Here is a 17,076-nt window from a genome sequence, read left to right as displayed (position 1 = left end):
ATATTTCTTTTGCTGATCCTCCTGACTCAGCTTTTTGAGAAGTGAGTACTCCTTCAGAGAGCTGATCTGTTGGAACTCTGTATTATCTGTCCTCCTACCATTCAAGGCCTGTCACTCTATCACTTAGCTTCAAATAATCAGCATAACTTGGTGTATCCAAGAGAGTCTGTCTGCACATCTCAGTACCTACCACCCAGGGCATCTGGGTGAGGAGAAAGGGACAATGGGTGAGCATTGAGGCTTTATGAACTCTCTAAAAGGATATGCAGTCATTCCCTGGTATTGGTGGAGAAATTGGTTGCAGGTCCCCACCCCCACACCCACCCCCAGATACTAAACTTTGAGGATGCAGAAGTCCCTTATATAAAATGGTGTTATAGGGGCTTCCCTGGTGGCGCAGTGGTTGAGAGTCTGCCTGCCGATGCAGGGGACACGGGTTAGTGCCCCGGTCCGGGAGGATCCCACATGCCGCGCGGAGCAGTTGGGCCCGTGAGCCATGGCCGCTGAGCCTGCGCGTCCGGAGCCTGTGCTCCGCAACGGGAGAGGCCACAACAGTGAGAGGTCCGCGTACCGCAAAAAAAAAAAAAAAATGATGTGATAGAGTCAGCCCTGAATATGCCTGGTCCGTGGGATTAAATTCCATACATGGTTGGTTGAATCTATCTCTATGGAACCCATGAATATAGAGGGGTCATTGTAAACGTTATGTTTTTACCCTGGAAAGTAAGTCCATTGCTCTTTATTATCCATAATAAAGTCCCAGTTTGGGACTGCCCCAAACTGGAAACATTTTTACCTTATTGTCTGTGCTGCCACTGTTACTTGACGCTAAAGTTCCTTTAAAAAAAAAAAATCAACATCTAACCAAATTCCAGGATCAAATATAATCTCACATCTATGAAAATTTACCCACCTTTGTCTTAAAAATTTAAGATTTAGGTCTAAGATCAGACGTACTTAGTGCTTGGGGCGAAGCTGCTCCTAAGCTCCCAAGATGTAGCTCGTAAATGTAGATATACGTATGTGTACATGTGTGCTCCCACTCACCTTATTATACGTATATCTCTTAGTTCGCTGAGACTGCTATAACAAAATGCTATAGACTGGCTGGCTTAAACAACAGACATATATTTCGCACACTTCTGGAGGCTGGGAAGTATAAGACCAAGCTGCCAGAAGTTTTACTTCCTAGTGAGAACCCACTTCCTGGCCTTTTCTCAATGTGTGCTTGTGGAGAGAGAAAGAGAAAGAGCTTTTGTTTCTCTTTTTTCTTTTCAGGGCACTGATCCTGTCATGAGGGCCCCACTTTCATGACCTCCTCTAAACCTAATTACCTCCAATACCATCACACGGGGGATTAGGGCTTCCAAAGTTTGACTTTTGAGGGCACACAAACGTTCAACCCTTAGCAACATACATTTAGACATACTCACATTTACATCTGTATTTATTTCTATATCTACCTCTCTATATTGATAACTATATTTATACTATCAGCAATCCAAATCTAATACCACACAGGGTTCATTCCATATTTGTAACTATTCTTTGACAGCAAGGAATCCAATTTACTTATTTGATCAACACCCTCCTACATATAACCAGTCACCTGTTCTCACCTCTGTTCTAACCCCCATGGAAATTCCCTTCGCATCCTCTTCTGAATCCAGCACCCCATACTGGGCCACCACTGCCACTGTCTTCTTGCAGGAACACTCTCCTCACTCTGCTGGCCACTGACCAGGTTACTCTAATTGCCATCCCATTTGTGACACCCTCCTTACCCTGCTCTGTCTGCCCTCCTAAACTCTCTCTTTATCCTACTCAGGCTCCAGAGCCCCAGGCAGGATCATTGCCATTAGTGTCTTTCTCCTGCTTTTGCTCGAACCGTGTGCCAAGTTGTGAAGTCCCCCCAGACCCACAAGGATGCCTACTTTGCTCAGCCCATCTATTGGCTTTTGGTCTGATTTGTTCATGAAGGGAAGTAACAGGAAAAAAAAAAAAAAGGGAAGAGATAGAGGAAGTAGAGGAAGAAAAGAAAAAGGAATGACAATAGGTTTTCAAAGGCACATCAGCGTATGCTTATAAACAAAACAAAACAAAATAGATATGCCTGGCAATAGCTCTCACCACTTTAAAATTCCTAAAATATTAAACATCGTTGGAGTCAGCATGTTGTATTGAGTAAACATTTCTATATAGATCTAGAGGTTAAAAAGCCACCAAGAAAAAGTACACACAAAGGTTTTCAGCATGATGTTCATCTTTAGGTTCTGCCTGGGTTCAATTTAAGAAGCTCTAAGTAATCATTTATAACATGAAACCAGCATTCAGCAAGCATCTGTTGAAAATAGTTTATGGGAAAAAATATGTGGCCGGGAACAGAGATACTACCAGGCTTATCAATAGATCAGGCTTGAGATTTAAAGTCGGTTGGAACAGTAGTTCCAAGGGCAGCCAAATGCCCTTGTTCAAATCCTGGTTAAGACACTTATTAAACTGTATGATGTTAGACAAATTGATTAACATTTGTGTCTTTCAGCTCCCTCCCCTATAAAATGGGAATCATAGCAATAACCACATTGTTGTGAGGATTAAATGAGATAATTTTTCTAATTGGCTGAAGAGTTTCTGGCACATATTATTGTCTAAGTGTTTACTGCTATTATTGGGATGGGGTGGAGTTGGCGGCCACTTGTTAAGAGTTTGCTAGTGTTAAGCAGGGAAGGCAGTCTGCCAGCCTGAAGTGAAAGGCATTTTGAATAGAAGAGATTTCTTAGAAGGCTAGATCTATGATTATGGATAAACAGAAATCTGGAAGCTAGGTCAGAAGGAAAGCTGTGTTATATGGGAAAGTTTAAATGGCATTACAGTTTTGAGACAGGAATTTTGTCTGCTCATTGTGGTAAACAAGTTAAAAGGCAAGAGGGAGTTTTACACTGGGTTTGCTAGGGTAAGCATGTTTAGGCAGTTGGAGTAATATTTTCTACCATTGGATAAACTGTAATTATCAGCACTTATGAGCCAATCAAGTAGCTTTCTGATACTTCTCTGGCTTAGAATTACTGCTATTTTTACTTTCCAATCTCAAAATCATGTGTAAGTTAATATTTTAGATTTAAAATTTAAAAAGGGAAAGACACTTATCCTAAGATCTCAATCTCATACCTGGTATTCAAAAGATAAAAAACAAATCATCGTTATTTATGACTTCCTGCTCATCCCAATGTACTTTTGTGTAGTCCAGAATGGCAGTGTAGTACAGATTGGTGTGGACTTACTCAAATCTTCTTTCACTGTTTTTCTTACGTGTGTGACTCTGAGTTACATTTCTGCAATTACATCTACCACATGGGGTCTTCTAAGAGTAATGGAGATAAAATATCTCCAATATTGCACAATGTTTGGCCCATATTAATTAACGAAGCATAACAAAGAGGGAGCAGTAATGGTCTCCATCTCTCCCCACCCCAAAAAAGGGCAAATGATAATGACTTTTAAGAGCCATAACACAAAACCTATGCAGAATATATCAGACATTTGCAGATTTGGTACTTCTGTGCTATTTGCCTATAGAAGAGAGTGAAGGAAAGCAAAATTTGCCATCGCAAAATATGTCTCTTTGACATAAGGATTATTTTGAGCTGATTATTTTTTAAGAAACTGCAGACACGGGAGAAGCTCTGAAAACAGAGTAAGAATTACTCTTTTCTAAGAGATATTTACATTTATAAGGGAATATCCATTTGTAAGCGTGTGTCCCTTTCTGTACCAGGAAGAGATGGAGGACTCTAACTCTCTAGAAACTCTTAGCAATGGAGAAGGCTACTGACTTAAGTCTGCTTAACAATACTGTGTTTACTGTGCTTTTCCTGGTAACTTCTAACAACTGCCCCCCCTACCTGCCCCCCCCCCAATCTGTTGTCTTTAGCTGGATATGTTATTTAAGGCAGTGGCTTGGGCCATTTTGGAGTTATTCAGTTTTCCTGGGTATCTCCCATGTATGCAGGAAGTATTGATATATGTATTATTAAACCTCTGTTTGTTTTTCTCTGTTAATCTTTTCATTGCAGGGCATGTCTCAGCCAAGAGCTTAGTTCTAGGTAAAGGTAAAGTTAGTTTTCTTCCCCCACAAGAGCAGTCAGCCCAACTTCTCCCTTTCCAAATTATTAAAGCTTCATTCTGATTTATATGTTTTATTCTTTTGGGGTAAATGACTCTCCATCTCTAAATCCAAACAGTATGAATCTGTAAAGGGTGCAAGGCGTGTGACAAGTCCACCAATAGTACGGAAGTCTACAAGGTAGAAGCTGCTTGCATTGTGAAGCCTTTTAAAGCCACACTGACCTTCCATATACTTTTGGTTTTTTTAATTTCAGGAGACAGCTAGTATATATTTGTTTAATTTGAGGATGGTTAGTCACAGTGGAAAAAAAAACTATCATCTTAACCAGGAACATGACTTAGGTTGTCAGGGGGCAAAATGTACTACTCATTGGGTTGCTCTTTTCATTCATTTCTACTAGGATTCAGGCTGTGATTTGCCAAGGGTCCCAATATGGCATAATGATGTATCGAACAGCAATCAGATGTCCTGAGAATAATCTCTACTTTCAAGGGTAGAGTTAGCACTCAGGTTGTAATAAACGAAAATGTAAAACACTACTGGGAAAGACATAAATTTTAGCAAATAGGAATTTAGCAGTGTCGATTGAATGTGTCTGTGTCTCAGAGTAAGAGGGAGCCAACTGAGACAAACATCATGGTTTCCACATTCCTCAGCGGCTTCCTAATATCTATCAGAGAGTGAAGACATGTTCTCTTCCTTGAAGGTATTGGCAGTTACCCTTCACAGAGTAGCACATCAACAAATGGATCTTATTATACATAAGAAACATTGAAAATATCGAAAATGTAATTACTGACTGAGTACATAGCAGTACCGAAATGGGCCAATTTTCATTGCAACAGGAACCCTCACATTGAAACTTATATCCATGTATTCAAAGGATTCCCTAACAATTTTTTTCAATATGTTTTAAATGAAATTCTATTCTATACAATAAAATTACACTAAAGTGCTAAGAATTTCCATCACCCCATAAAGTTTACTGTAACATTTGAATTTTTGCTATTTATGAATAGCTATATCAGTAGTATACTACATTTACTTAATCAAAGTTATATATTGATACTATATTCGTCACTTTGCTGCCATGACAAGCAATTGCCAAACTTCAGACATTTATTTCTAGTCATATCACATGATCAGGGCTGTGAATCAACTGCTTTGGTCTCCCCTATGTGTCCTTTAATTCCAGAATTAAAGAGCACTCCCTATTTGTAACATAATGTTTCTATAGCTTAGGGAAATGAGTAAGTGGACTGGTGGAAAACATAATGGCTTTAAAAGTCCCTGCTCAGATGTCGCACATGTCATACTCACTCACATTTCACTGTCTAAAACCAGTCACTTGGACAAGCCCCAAAACGGTATCATGGAGATATAGATTCCTCCACCACACATAAGGCAAGTCACAAGGCAAAAGGTAGGAATGGATAAGCCTCTTGCAGAAAAAAAAAAAGATGGGAATAACTATATAATCTATAATATATACTCAACATATATTCTTTAAATATCATTGGTATTCGCCTAGCCAAATGTCTTCATTTCTCAAAATTCACAAATGGTTAAGCAGTTTGAATCAGTTTTCACATTGTAATCACACGGTGGGAATGGAACAGAAAGAATCAGTTGGTTAAATTAACCAAATAGATTTTACAGTTAGAAGCTTTTTCATACACTAAGAAAAAAAAGAAAAAAGAAAAAAACAAGGCCTACCCTATAGGGTTGTTAAGAAAATGGACATAAGATAAATGAAACCCCAAAATATTGGGTGCAGAGTACCATCTATAGCAATAAATGTTATTTTCCATCTGGTTTCTTACACAGAATCAGTTATATGAAGATTTCTAGTCTTCAAAATATTCAGTATAATCAGATACATAGTATGTAGCAAATGAAATATTTGAATACATTTTGTTGGGCTACAACAGTGGAGATAAAGTCTGAAATAGTATCACAAGTTTTAAAAATTCATACATGAAGTCTTTCATTTTTTTTCTTACACCAGAGGATAAAGAAAATAAAAAGGGAAATGGGGACAAAACACTAAGGGCTAGGTTGAGCACATTTCATGCCATATTACATAAACTAAATTCTTTTTTTTAATTAAAGGATGTAAATTGCCGGGCAATAATTTTTTTTAAATTGCACTAAACATAATATTGTTGCTATTGAAGATGTGAATAAATGAATACTGCAAACAATACTGAATTTAAACATATATATTTACTTCTGTAGTTTAAAAAAAAGTCCTCTTTAAATTATATGCTCAAAAGAAATTCCTAGCAAGATTTATTTAGTATTGGGACTTCCCAGGTGGCACAGTGGTTAAGAAGCTGCCTGCCAATGCAGGGGACACAGGTTCAAGCCCTGGTCTGGGAAGATCCCACATGTCGCGGAGCAACTAAGCCCGTGCTCCACAACTACTGAGCCTGCTCTCTAGAGCCCACGACACAACTACTGAGCCCACGTGCCGCAACTACTGAAGCCTACATGCCTAGAGCCCGTGCTCCGCAACAAGGGAAGCCACCTCAATGAGAAGCCCTTGCACCGCAACGAAGAGTAGCCCCCACTTGCTGCAAGTAGAGAAAGCCTGCACGCAGCAATGAAGACTTAATGCAGCAAGAGAGGAAGGAAGGAAGGAAGGAAGGAAGGAAGGAAGGAAGGAAGGAAGGACGGAAGATAAAAAAAATTATTTAGCATTTTTAAGTGTCTAAAATCAAAATGCTAAGATCTGTTCAATTGTTTATATTATTAACTGTGTGGTGCACTTACTTGACCCCAAATGCCCACTCCATCTTTCCAAACTTTTTGGAAAAGAATCAATATAGAGATAAAGAAAAAAAGTATTCTAATCTTGGAAGTGATGAGTTAAATAAGCATGCAAAGGATTATGTTATAGTATTCCATTAAAGAACAATGACCAAGACTGCCTTAATATTCCTTTAGCTTGACTAAACTTTATAGACAGGTTTCTTCCTGACTATAGGCCCCTGACTTCCCTTGTCCTAGAACATTTACTTGCCACTGTAAATTCTTTCTCTGCCCCTTTGAAGTGTAGATTTTTTTTCCCAGTGTCTTGCCAGTTTTACAGGAGAGGAATAACTTTCACAAGGACCTGGACACCATCCCTTTGAAATGTAATCATCAGGAAAGATAGGAACCTTTTCCCTGGTCTCTGTGGGATGATAAGAGTTTGATTAGATGGGAGCCAATTTGCAAACACTGATGGCTTATTCACATTGATCAACCCCCCACCTAAAGTCCTTCAGTACTTCACCACCAGCTCATCCCAGTGCTTAAAATTCCTCCACCTTCTGCTTCAGGGGTGTTGAGTCCAGTCTCTCCCCTCTGTTGCAATAGTCTTGACTCTATTTCAGTAGCCTTGAATAAAGTCTTCCTTGCTCCATCCTGTGTAGTTTTTCTTTGACAAAAGAAATAACTGTTTCCTAGACTGGTTTAAATACAGCCCTAACTAAGGATAGGGAAATATACTAGAATACCTCTTGAAGTTTTTAAACTCCTCAAAGGAAAGTCACAAACTGAAATGACTTCTAAGATCACTGAAAATGTCAGATGATACCTGCTCCATAATAAAACAAAACAAAACAAAAAACACTTAGTTATGGAGCCCTTATTTCATATCCCCCAAAAAACAAACTTTGAAAGTGACATCATTTGCTTCAGAGTGACTCACACTTCATGAAGCAGCCAAAAAAAATTAAATTTACTTGAAGCCACCCAAATGCTGTTTCACTGTATCAGTGTGTGGCAGAAATAATACTAAGGGACGTAAATCCATTTTCCGTTTTAGAAAGACAAGACTTCTGTAATGAGATGGAGCGCAGAGAGCAGCATTATCATATATTGTCATTGAAATATATTTCCCTAGTGGTTTTGCCCACAAAAGTATGAAATTGAGATGGAAAATAAAACAGGTGATACTGTAGACAGAAGGTTACTGAGTATGCATTATCAAAAATGTGTGACTTACTTAAACAAACAGTTGGTTTTCTGATTGATGGGAATTCAGATTAGATCTTTAGAAGTCCTGAATTTAAGGTGATGGAGGCCTGAATGCGTCAGAGATTCATATCAACTTTACTGTTCCAATCTACAGGCAAGATAAGAAGCAATAAGTACATGAAGATAAGATGAGTCTTGCTTTTACTGGGAAAAAAACAATAAAAAGAACTAAATAAAGGTCCTGTGGTTCAGGGTAAGGGAGTGAGAGGTGGACAAACCCCTTTCATTTCTGTGAGAAAATTGCAAATTCTGTGATGCTATATAAATTGCTTTGATATTCTTGAGGAACCGTTGGAGTTGGAGAAACATGATCAGTACCCACTTTATCTTTTGTTCTTTCTTCCAGGAAAGTCAAAACAATGTACATTTTATCCAAAGCATAAATAAGTAAAAAAAAAAATCTTTCCAAATGGTTTTAAAACGTACATCAACTTTTATTGTTCCTTCAGCTTTTTGAAAATGGAAGATATCAAGTTTAGGGCCCTGGTGGAGTGTTATTTTTAATGAAAAGATGAACTTCAGAAATAGAATAACTTTGTTTTCAATCTCTCAGTACTGATTAATTAAAAAGGGAATTGTTTCTCTTAAAAAAATCTATATATCACCTATATATCTCTCCACTCATTTATCTATACAGCTAACAAATCTCAGTTAAATATCTATTATCTTCCTATAGAATATGGATATTTAGCAGCTAGCATAGTGTCTGGCATCTAACAGATATATACACATACAAAAAGAAATTATAGTTCAACCTAAAATTTATATTTACTTTGTCATTTATTCTGGCCAAATATGAAGACTAACTATGTCTCAAAGAATACTGTATTCATCTTCTCAAAAATGGTAGGACAAAATTGAATGGAATATGCCAAGGGAACAATGAGCCATCCTGCAGAAGCAAAACAGGGATATTTCTTGCCATCTGCAGATTAGAAAGCAATTCCTTTAGCTATGAGCACATGGACTGGGTAGACTTTCTCTTGGAAAACATTTAATAAACTGGTAAATGCGTTTCCCTGAGTTCTGGGAGCAGCTCTAGCAAATTAGTAGAACCCAAGGAGGGGGTCGTTGGAACCTCTGATCTATAGCCATTTGCTCAGAAGCACAGGTGATAACCTGGGTTTGTGACTGGCATCTGAAGTGTGTGTGGGGGAGGTGAGGGGCCAGACTTATGGGACTGAGCCCTTAACCTGTGGAATCTGACACTATCTCCAGGAAGATAGTATTAGAATTGAGTTAAATGTAGGACACTCAGCTGGTGCTGCAGAGAATTGCTTGGTGTGGGGGAAAACCTTCACACATTTAGTGACCAGAAGTGTCAGAAGTTAAGTGTTCTGTTTGAATAGCAAAGGAGACACACAGGAAAGAAATACACAGTAAGGAAGAACTGGGTTTTTCCCCACCGAAGGAAGAAACTTGAGTTTTCCCTTTAAAGATGGAGATAGAGTTCAAAGAATTTCTCTTGACCCTTGTGATATTTTTCTTGTTTGTTAACAGCTTCATGGAGGTAAAATTCACATGATATACAATTCACCCATTTAAAGTGTACAAATCAATTTCTTTAGTATATTCGAAGAGTTTGTACAGCCATCACTATAGTCAATTATAGAATGTTTTCTACACTAGAAACCCCATACACATCAGCAGTCACTTCCCATTTCCTCTGACCCCTTTAGGTCTAGACAATCACAAATCTTTTTGTTTCTCTATATTTGTATATTCTGGACCTTTCATATAAATGAAATCATACAATATGTAGCCTTTTGTGCCTGGCTTCTTTTACTTAGCAAAATGTATTCAGGGTTCATCCATGTGCAGCATGTATCAATACTGCATTCCTTTTATTTTGCTGAATAATACTTTATTTTATGTGCCTGTAACATTTTATTTATCCATTCACCATTTAAAAGACATTTGAATTTTTCTGCTTTTTAGCTATTATGAATATTTTTCCTGTGATATTCATATACAAGTTTTTGTGTAAACATATGTTTTTATTTCTCTTGAAAATATACCTAGGAGTGGAACTACTAGGCCATATGGTAACTCTAAGTTTAACCAACTAAAAACATAGACTATTTTCCTAAGTGACTGCACCATTTTACAATACTATCAGCATTGCATGGAGGTTGAAATTTCTCCATATCTTCACCAATACTTGCTATTAAATGTGTTTTTAGTTATAGCCGTATTAGTGTTTGTGACATGGTATCTTACTGTGGTTTTGATTTTGATTTCTCTAATAACTGATAAGTTTGAGTATATTTTATATGTTTACTGGTCACTTGTTCATCATTCCTGGAAAAATGTCTCTGTATCTTGTACCCATTTTGTAGATAACCTATATGGTTTATTGTTGAGCTGTAGAAGGTTTTTATATATTCTGGATACTGGCATTTTATCAGGTATAATATTTGCAAATATCTTCTCCCATTCTGTGGATTACCTTTTCAGTTTCTTGGTGATATCCCTTGAAGCACAAAAGTTTTTAATGTTGATGCCCAATTTATATGTTTTTTTCTTTGTTTGCTTTTCATATCTAAGAAATTTACTAACCAAAGATCATGAAAGTTGACTTGTATCTTTCATCTAAAAGTTGTATAAATTTAGCTGTTGAATTAGGTTTATGATCCGTTTCCAGTAATTGTTAAATATGGTAAGGAGTTAGAAGCATAAATTCATTCTTTTGCATGTAAACAGTTGTCCCTGCACCATTTTTTGAAAATAGCATTATTTTTTCATTGAATTGAATTGTTTTGGAACACTCGTCAGGAATCAATTAACCAATAATTGTGAGAGTTTATTTTTGAACTCCAAATTCTATTTCATTAATTTATATTTCTAGCCTATGCTAGAATCACACTATCTTGATATATCTTTGAAGTAAATTCTTGAAATCAAGAAGTGTGTCATCCAACTTTGTTCTTCTTTTTAAATATTATTTTAACTGTTACTTGTCCTTTACATTTTCATATAAGTTTAGGACCACTTGTCAATTTTTTCAAAAAGATAGATGATAAGGATTGATAGATTGATAAGGATTTTACTGAGTCTATAGATTATTTTGAGAACTACTGCCAATTTAACAATATTGTCTTCTTTTGAGTATTGTTGTGAATATCTTTGAGGTATCTTCCAGTTTATGTAGGTCTTCTTTGATTTTTTCAACAATGTTTTAGGCTTCTCAGTACAAGTTTTGCACTTTTTTGGTTAAATTTAATTTTAGGCATTTCATTCCCTTTTATGTTACAGTACTTTAAATTGAATTATTTTAATTCCATTTATGAAAAAAAATTATAAATTTATTTATTTTATTCATATTAAAATGGAATTATTTAAACTTCATTTATGGTTCATTGCTAGCCTGTAGAAATATAGTTGATTTTTTACTTTGATCTTATATCCTGCCACATTACATCCTGCTGAACTGCTACACTAGTTCTAGTAATATTTAGTTGTGAACATACTTTGAATAATTTTAATCCTTTTCAATTTATTGAGGCTTGTTTTATCATCTAACTTATGGCCTTTCCCAGGGAATATTCTGTGTGCACTTGAGATGAAAATATTTCTTACTGTTGTTGGGTGAGGTGTTCTATAAATGTCTTCAGGTCTAAGTAGTTTATACCACTATTTAAGTATTCTATTTCCTGGTTGACCTTCAACCTAGTGGCTCCATCCATGCTTGAAAGAGTGGTAGTGAAATCTCAGCTATTACTGTTGAATTTTCAATTTCTTCTTTCAATGATATCCATTTTTGCTCCATGTATTATACAACTCTTCTTTTTAGGTCCATATGTTTATAATTGTTTTGTCTTCCTAATTTATTAAACACTTAATCATTAAAAAATGTCCCTCTTTATTTGTAGTAACTTTTTTAATCTTAAACTCCATTTTGTCTGATATTGATGTAGCCATTTCAGCTATCATATGGTTGCAGTTTATATGCATATCTCCTCCCATCCTTTTACTTTCAACCTATTAAACACAGTTTGAATTTAAAGTACATCTCCTGTAGAAAGCACACAGGTGGACAGTCGGATATTGTATTTTGTTTGCTTGTTTCTTAATTCTGTTTTACAGTCTCTGCCTTTTGATTAGGTTGTTTCACATTTAATTTTATTATTGATATTGTTGATTTTGCCTGCCATTTTGGTGTTTGCTTTTTCTACATATCTCACATCTTCTATTCTTCTATTCTTCCTTTACTCTTTTCTTTTTCATTAATTGAATGTGATCACTTGTTCATCCTAAACTTAGTTGGATTAACTTCTGCCTAAATCTGTTGAATAGTTGATTGTTATACTAAAATTACTTATTTAGGCAAAGAGTTTGCTAACCAAAATTATCTGAAGAATACATTTATTACAAGAAAACCCTAATAAATCCCTAAGAGTTGAGTCAAAATCATGCATAATTCAGAATGTCACTATTCAAACGCCCACTTCACAAAAGATTTTACATATATTTCATTGTGAATATTCAGTAATAGGATATTTACTATGTTGACAAACTTTGTTCTGTGCTTTCCCCATTGTCATAGAATCCATCTATTATGAAAAAACTAGATAAATAAATAACATAAAATAAATATCTAGAAGTAACATGGGTTATCATTTTTAATTGTTATGATACTTAGAATCCATTATGCACTATAAGAAAATATAAGACTTCTTCTGGGTTGAAATGGTTGTTTGATTATATCTTGCATTTGGATTAATTTAGAGTGATGTCTCAATTATACTTTGGTTTCATGAATATTTATCTTGTCCCAGTGTACAACAGTTCAATTTACTTGGATTTTAAAAAGTTATAGCCTCAATTTTTTTCCTTTCTGAAAAAAGTGCTAGTTTCTAAGCATAAAAAGAACTGAATTTTCAAGAATTTTATTTTTAGACTATAACAAAATGAGTAGAAACACTGCCCACATATAGAGACATGTAAACAACCTATCATTTCTAAGAAGATCACACATTTTTTCTCTCCTTAGGTGCATGTATTGAAACAGTTGGAAAATGAAGATTTTGGGATCACATTAACCCTATTTAGCACAGCCATGAGATTATTATGAATTCACCTGAAATGTAAGTTGAACAGTTGACCAATGTCACTAATTATTTTTCAATCAATATTAATCAATTTTGAAGCAAAATTTCTTTTTATTAATTTTTTTATGTTCCACAGTAAAGTGTAGACATTCTCTTAAATAGGTCTTGAAATCTTCTTGTTACACCTAGTCTTTGAAATTTTATTTCTCTTTGAGTATTAAAAATAGAATCTTTCTACCATTACATTTATAACAGGTTATAGTTTTATATAAAAATGTTTTTGATTTTTTGTTTTAATCGTATTGACACTCATCTTTTGAATGTTTTATTTGCAATAGTTTCTCCATTGTTTTGATTGGATTTTCTAGGCATATAATGACATCAGTAGTAAATATAGGTACATTTGTTCCTTTCCTAAGAATAGCTTTTTATTCTTATGTCTTGTCTTTACGCATTGTCTAAGACTCCCTAAAGAAAATGTTAATGGTAATGATAGAGGCTCCCCTTGTCTTCTTCCTAATTTATTTGGGAATGATTAGGCATTTTACCCCAATCAAGAATTAAGACATTGTTTTCAGAATGAACATAATCATGTTAATTAAATGTTCTCATATTCTTGTTCTGTGTGAGGCTTAATTTTTAGTCAGAAATAATTTTTTTTTTATTTTCTAGCTCTTTTTTAAGGGGTACCTCTCAAGGTGGTTTTATCTTTTTCTTGTTCTTTAATTTATTAATATTCTGAATTAAATTAATACATTTCTTAACATTGCTCTCTTTATTCCAAGAATGATACTGCTTGGTAATATTGTAATACAGCTGAAATTTATTTTATTTAGGTTTTTAAAAATTGTATTTAAGTCCTATCTTTGCCACTTTTTCTTGTTATATTTCTGGAATCTTTTTTCTTTCCATATGCTGGTAAAGTGTTAAATAGTGCATGTGTATGTTTTTTCCTTGAATATTTGATACAATTTACATATGAAACCACCAGGACCTGATTTCCATTCTTCCTCCTCCCCACCTTTTTTCGGTAAAAGTGAAACATATATACAGAATAACAGAAAAATATAACAACAATCACTTATTTACTCACCATTCATAATGAACATTTTGTGCTCATCAAAATTTTGCAGTTTTGCTTCTTTTTTACCTTCAGATTTTTTTAAATAAGAAAATAGAATATTTCAGATTTCTCATTGAAGTATCTTGGAATTTTTTAAATATATGGGCAATCATCTTTTCTAAAAACAAGATTTTCCTTTTTGATCCAAATGCTTCTTATTTACTTTTCTTAGTTTCCTTCCTCCACTAAGACCTGCCGTAGAATATTGATAAGTAATGGTGATGAAGTATTCTTCTCTTGTTCCTGATGAAAATGCTAATAATGATTCACTTTTAATTTTTTTGTTTTGATACAAGTTTTATATATTTATTATATATTATTATGGTAAAATATATATGATTTAACATTTTAACCATCCTTAAGTGTACAATTCAATGGCATTAAGTACATTCACAACATTGTACAACCATAACCACAGTCTATTTTCAGAACTTTTTAATGTTCCCAATCAGAAACCACATTGATATTCTGAGGGCAGCCTGGGCTGGAAGTAATATTTTTTTGAAAAGCAACATGGACTAGTGTATAGTAGCTCTATGAACAAGGTGTTAAGGTAACCAGAGCAAGGAGCAAATAAATTTGGTTGACAAATTTGAGAAATTACCAGGGGAAATGTGAAAAAAGCTTGTCTCTGAAACATGAGCAGGTTAGAAACAGGTGAAGAAAGCAGCACAGAATATTACAGGCTATAGGGAGATTATAAACAAAGACTGAGAGGAATTGAAGTTCCTGCAATGTTTATGAAACTGTAAATAATCCAGTAAACAATGAGTGAGGGAGAGTAGGTGAAATTGCAAGAAGCAAGATTTTAGAGGATTTTGAAAACCATATTAGAGCTAGGCTTTATCCTCTTAGTCCCAGGAGTTTATTTGCTATTTTTCACCTGTTGCATGAAAATACCTACGTTTTGATGGATTTTTATGGTGATATTGTGGGGAGAGAAAAAGGAGGTAGAGACAGATGGGACCAATGTTCCAACTATGAAACACTGATTAGGGCAGTGGGAAATAGAAAGTATGTCCCAGGGGCTATTTTAGAATTAGACTCTCCGGAGCACTACACAATCCTTCAATCACCTTTCTTCCTCATCTGCCTTGCCGTCACCTTTCAAACTGCTCTCCTTGTTCCTTTCTGGGGCATAACTTGGATTATGCTTATCTCCTACTCAAAACTACTCATGTTCCTCTTCCATAACTGAAAGAAAAATAATCCTATCTTCTTACCTTGGCATTTAAGAGCCATAGTGATCAAGCCCCATTACCTTTCCAGACTTGTTACATTTCTACATTTACCTTGTGTTTCAATAAAAGTAACCTCTCCCTTATGAAATAATCACCACAATCAAGGCATATACCTTAAATATATATATTTCTTATTTGTCAATTTTACTTCAATAAATCTGGAAAAAATAAATAAAAGCTGTTGCATAAAAAATAGCCTCTCTCTCTAAAACTATTCTTTATTTTCTACTTTCTTTTGTCTTTGTTCAGCTCAATAAAGTGCTACTAATTCTTAAGAACTCAACTCATATATCACCCCTTTAATAAAGATGCATCAAAATGCTCAATCAGATGTACCCTTTTCTAAATTCTCATGGTATTCTGCTCACATTTTTTCTTATGTGAAGAGTTACATTATATATTGTCTCCGATATAGGATCTCCATATATCTCCTATGTCTTCATTTCATATCCAAATTTCCCAGAGCACCAGTTATAGTGTCTTTCATAGAATAGATGCTTAAAATTGTTTATTGAATTAATAAATTACTCTACTTGTTTGTGTTTCATTATATTCAGTATAAAATTCAAACTTTTAAAGTAAACTTTTAAAGCATTTGCCTTGTCTGACCTGAGGTGTTTATCCTCCAGTCTCATCTACTGCCAATTATTTTTCATTGGCCATCCACAGCAATCTTGTGCCCACCCTAGGACTTAATAATTACTGCTTCCTCTATACAGTAGTATGTTCCACTACCAGGTGACTCATCAGCTGCTTCTTATCATTCAGATCTCAGCTTCCCAGTGAGGCCTTCCCCAACTGTCCTAATGTAAACTACCATCATTCCCCCAATTACACACAGTTACATCAGGTATTTTATTTATTTATTTACTTTTGGTATTATCATTATGTAAATTTTATTTTAGACTTTTAAATTATTATTTATTTTCTCTATTTTTATAGTCTCGAAAAATATATGCTCTACTAGAACAGATATTGGGTCTGTCTGGGCCACCCAAGTATCCCTCAGGACCATAATAGTTTTTAAACCTTAGTACTCACTCCATACACGTTTGTTGAAAGAGTTAGCCATATTATATCTTTCAAATCCTTCTATTAACTTAATCTAAAATGCATAGTAAACTGGAGATGGGAATACATAAAGTGATTTAATAATTTCTTCCTGCCAAACCTAGTTTCTCCCAACTTATCTCAAGGGATCAGCTGATCAAATTATTTTAGAGGGATAGCCTGTTTAAGGGTTCACGAAATATCCAACGGGCATAGTGATGAAATCAGACCTTCCCACTTGCAGTCCACCAATGGTGTGAAATTCTCAAATCAATTATCTTTCCATTTGAGAGAACATGCTAACATGACTTGAACAGCAATCCCAGAAACTGGTTTTCACAGCAGGTTAAAATTATATACAGTAGCTGTAATATGTATCTGCAATTGTGTTATCTCTTTCCCATTTCAAGTGTTATATTATCCTTTTCATTTGGCTTTAGATTAACTAATTTTAATGTT

The 17,076-nt window shown here is 35.0% G+C and overlaps 1 protein-coding gene across 1 annotated transcript in view; it reads left to right on the top strand.

Moving 5' to 3' along the window:
• Positions 1-17,076, top strand: part of LOC307195882 (uncharacterized protein) — a gene marked incomplete at its 5' end in the record, with an annotated part of 490,066 nt that overhangs the window by 431,374 nt on the left and 41,616 nt on the right. The window contains one exon of the transcript XR_013830982.1: positions 13,146-13,239. The remainder of the gene's footprint in view (positions 1-13,145; positions 13,240-17,076) is intronic.

Source organism: Stenella coeruleoalba (assembly GCF_951394435.1).
Source record: "Stenella coeruleoalba genome assembly, chromosome: 13".
NCBI classification, from domain to species: Eukaryota; Metazoa; Chordata; class Mammalia; order Artiodactyla; family Delphinidae; genus Stenella; species Stenella coeruleoalba.
Note: the sequence above shows the minus strand (reverse complement) of the source record. Positions and strands in the feature narration are given on the sequence as shown.